The 4,516-nt window shown below is 47.3% G+C and overlaps 1 long non-coding RNA gene across 1 annotated transcript; it reads right to left on the bottom strand.

The window, feature by feature from the left end:
- Positions 1-2,821: 2,821 nt before the first annotated feature.
- On the bottom strand, positions 2,822-4,360 carry LOC106818603. The gene is made up of 3 exons (XR_001395256.1): positions 4,316-4,360; positions 3,706-3,738; positions 2,822-2,894 (listed from the first exon to the last, which is right to left on the bottom strand). It is a non-coding gene; the product is annotated as an uncharacterized LOC106818603 (long non-coding RNA).
- Between the last annotated feature and the right edge of the window lie 156 nt (positions 4,361-4,516).

Here is a 4,516-nt window from a genome sequence, read left to right as displayed (position 1 = left end):
TCTTCATTCTTTCCTTCCTCCCTTTTCTGTTTTTGTTTTCTTTTCCCTGCTTTCACTCCTCTTCCTCCCTTTCTTATCCATACCTTCTTATTCTTCTCTCCATCTCTCCCTTTTCTCTACTTATATCTCTCCTTCCAATCCTTTCCTTTGGTTTTTCTCCTATCACTTTTTTTCTCCTTATTATTCTCTTTCCTTTCTCCCCTTTTCTTGGATTGGCGTTTTCGTGATGTATGCTGGTCAATATGGTGTTAGCTCTGGAAGCTCTGGACTTTCTTAACCTTATTTCTGACTCTGTTTCGAGCTGCTCACGTTCTATTCGCCAGCATTTTCAGCCTGCTCTGGATATTGCCAAAATGGAACACACTCTGCACCATGAAAGATGTTTGAGCTGTGTCGAGCGTCGATTATATTTCGAGCCATAGATGAGGTTGGGCAGTGGCTGAGACCAGTGCCAGTAGTCAATCCAAATGGCATGTGGCGACTGCTCAAACAATAGTACTACTCCTAACACTACACCCTACACCACCATACCATGCATGGCGTATGAAAATCATAAACAATGTGCATTGAAAAAATATTGTGCTTTGTGTGCCCTTAAAACAGGAATATCTTACTTCAGCGGCTGAAAACATAGGAAATCCACACCTAGATCATGCAAAAAATAGGACAACTACAATATCACTTCTAAACAAAACGTCTAACTTCTCGGAGGCTAATTTTGGCCCTTCTTTAAAATATGGCTGCATCTTGGATTTTTCATTGCCAATATCGGGCCAGTTATTTGATTAGTTCACTGAGAAACAAGCTGCTCCAATTTATGCTTTGTATCATCATTTGCACATTTTTCTGCTATCATCCTATCACTAAGTAGAAGAATCCACACGGAGAGAAATGAGAAAAAAAAGAAAGAGGCAGAAGGGAGGGAATAATATAGAATGATGAGCAGATAAAGTACAATACTTACGGGAATCCATCGGACCCGGTGTCTCCCTTCTTCCCTTCACCCCTGCACTAACACGCACAACGTTATTAATGTATATCTTGTAAATTTAATTGTAATTACATATATTTAATTATTGACGTGTCCGTGGATAAATCTCGCCACTCCTATACAATAGGTATCTAGTGTCATCGAGTAACATCAGTAACCGTCCCACTGTCTTCCGCTCGTGCGTTGCGTGTGTGGTGTGATCGTATGGTGCGTGCGTGTGTTTGCGCGGCTTTGCTTGTGTGTCCTTGTGTGATTGTAGGCCCTGTGTGTGTGTGTGTGGGTTAGTGCGTGCGGGTGTGTGTGCGCGCGGTGCGTGTTGTGTGTTTGCGTGTGTGTTGTGGCGTGTGTGTGTGTGTGTTGCTGTAGTGTGTGTTTTGGCTGTGTGTGTGTGTGTAGGTGCGTGCGTTGTGAGTGATGCGCGTGTGGTGTGTGGGGCCCGTGACGCGTGTCTGTGCGTGTTGTGCGTGCGTGGTTGTGTGGATGCGTGCGTTGTGTGTGTGTATTGGTGTGTACGCGTGCGTGCGTGCGTGTTGTGTATGGTGTGTAGTTGGTGTGTGTCGTGAGTGAGTGCGTGCATGCGGTGCGTGCGTGAGTGTGTGCGTGTGGTGTATGTGTCGGTTGTATGTGTGTGTTGTGTGTGTGTATGTGTGTGTGTGTGTGTGTTGTGGTGTGTTGTAGTGTGTATTGTGTGTGTGTGTGTGTGCTGTATTCGTGTAGTGTGTGTGTGTGTGCGCGTGGGTGATGTGTGTTTGTGTGGTGTTTGATAGGTGTGTGCGTTGTAGGTCGCCCCGCCCCGCGGGAGGGTGTGTTGTGTGTGTGTGTTTTGTGTGTGTGTGGTGTACGCGTGTGTGTCTTGTGCGCGCGCGTTGTGTTGTGTGTGTTGCTGTAGTGTGTTGAGCCGCGCGTGTGTCGTGTTGTGTTGTGTGTGTTGGTAGTGTGTGTGTGTTGGTCCATCGACGGGTACTCCCTTGGAAACACGCACAACGTTATAATTAGTCTTGCTAATTAGATTGCTAATTAATTAATTAATTAATTATTGAACGTGTCTTGAAAACTCGTCACTCTATACAATAGCGTATCTGTGTCATCAGTACATCAGTAACAGTACCCGCTGTCTGTCTGTGTGCGTGCGTGTGTGTGTGTGTGTGTAGGTGCGTGCGTGTTGTGTGTCTTGTGTGTGTAGGTGGCCGTGCGTGTGTGTGTGCGCGCGTGTGCGCGCGTGTGTGTGTGTGTGTGTGTGTGTGTGTGTGTGTGTGTGTGCGCGCACATGTACGTGTGCGCGTGCGCGTGTATGTGTGCGTGCGTGTGTTAAATATAGCAAGCCTATATGACTGTACGTAAGTGACGCGAACGCAGGAGCATAGTCGGCCTGTTTAGATGGGAACAGTATAACATACAGCTACATACAGCTACATACAGCTACATACAGCTACATACAGCTACATACAGCTACATACAGCTACATACAGCTACATACAGCTACATACAGCTACAATCAGCTACATACAGCTACATACAGCTACAAACATCAAATTCACGTGTCTTACTATAACATCTCTTGATTTCATTTATTCATCTTATTTCTTCTTAATTACTCGTTTAAACTGTCAATAACCCCCCTATAACAGCAAACCCAGCATCTCATGGGATCATTGAAAACATTCAATTCATCATTCAACATTCAATTCATAATTCAATGAAAACACCTCAAACCCGAAACCTATCAATCTAACTATTAAATCGTAATTTTGGGTTAATTCTTAAAATTAATCAAAAATTAATCCAATCTATCTAATAACAGCGTTTGTCGACGACAGGTGGCGCCACTAACCGGTCTTCCGGATAGTCCGTCGGCTCCTCCGTCTCCCTTGATTCCCGGCGGACCCTGGATGCCCTGCGGGCCCTGAAACGAGCGCAATAGACACGCATGACGTCACATCCGGTTCGTCTCGGTGGGGGGGGGCGAGCACAACCTGTTTGACTGTATCTGCTTTACACTGCTCTCTATCTTGCTCAGTTGCTATACGTTGTAACGTGTATATAATGCGCTGACTGCGGGTGTATATGCTACTACGTATGTGGCCCGCGGCGGGAAAATAACGCAATTGTCTCCGAAATGACGTTCGGGTTAGTCGATTGTTCAGATCCGCTGGCGCTCAAGTTTGTGCGGGAAGCGAGGTTTGCTTCGTTAAGCGCCCGTTTATTGCTAATTAAGTGCTCTGTAACTGACCGCGACCGTCCGTCCGTCCATTAGTCCGTCTGTCCATCCTTCTGTGCGACTGTGCCGATCTGTCCATCCTCGTCTACAATGGTGCGTCAGGTATTCCATCTGTCTCTGTCAATTTGTCGACTGACTTCTCTGTTTTTGCGTCCATTCCCAGTCATCCATCCATTCTATCCATCTATCCGTCCATCCGTCTGTCCGTCCGTCCGTCCGTCCGTCCGTCTGTCCGTCCGTCCGTCCGTCCGTCCGTCCGTCCGTCCGTCCGTCCGTCCGTCCGTCCGTCCGTCCGTCCGTCCGTCCGTCCGTCCGTCCGTCCGTCCGTCCGTCCGTCCATTCATCCATCTATCTGACCGCACGTTTCCTCTAGCTCTTCACAGAGGCATTCCATGACCCCCCCCCGCGTTATGCGTTAATACACATCCCCCACAGTCTACCGACAGAGCGAGTAGAGAGCTGATAGCTGGTTAATAGATAGGTACTGTAGACTTACGACGGGTCCAGGCGGTCCTGGTGGTCCGATAATCTGCAACAAACAGCAGCAGAGGTATGTGTGAGTGTCATGCTTGTCTGGAGAAAGAGGAGGGAAAGGAATGGGACGAGGGTGGGAAGAGAAGGAAAAATGGGACGAGCCGAGAGAAGCGAATAGGAACACGAAAGTCGGAGAAAAGGGATGGAAAAGGTAAAGGAAATGAAACGGAAGATAAATAAAGAAAGAGGAAAGAGGGGAGTGAAACGGTGAGAGACAGAAAAATGCGCGAGATAAGGGAAACGGAGAGAGAAAAGAAAAAGGTGAAAAGAAACAGGAAGCGGAACAGGAAGAAGAAAGAAACTGAAATTGTAAAGGGGAATATGAAACGCAAGACAAAAAAAAGAGAAAGAAAACGTGGGCGAATGGATCGGTATGGGTAACAGAGAACACACAGCGCCCTCGTGTGTTAAACATCGTGACTACACGGCTGACGATAGCTTGGCATGCGTCCCTGGTAATGGGTTGCAAAATAAGCGAAAACTTTGCCTCATTAATGAGCGAGTAATTACGGAGGAGTTGGTAGCAGCGACGCTGTGGATGCAGTAGTCGCTGGGTAACCATGGTTACTCACCATCTCACTTCCAGACCCACCGCCGCCGTCTCCTCCCTCTCCCTGAAACAAATGAGAGAAAATGGTGATGAGATCCAGAGAGCGAGAGAGAGAGAGAAAGAGAGAGAGAGAGAGAGAGAGAGAGAGAGAAAGAGAGAGAGAGAGAGGGAGAGAGAGAGAAAGAGAGAGAGAGAGAGAGAGAGAGAGAGAGAAAGAGAGAGA

This window comes from Priapulus caudatus, unplaced genomic scaffold, assembly GCF_000485595.1.
Source record: "Priapulus caudatus unplaced genomic scaffold, Priapulus_caudatus-5.0.1 Scaffold2367, whole genome shotgun sequence".
Taxonomy (NCBI): domain Eukaryota; kingdom Metazoa; phylum Priapulida; class Priapulimorpha; order Priapulimorphida; family Priapulidae; genus Priapulus; species Priapulus caudatus.
Note: the sequence above shows the minus strand (reverse complement) of the source record. Positions and strands in the feature narration are given on the sequence as shown.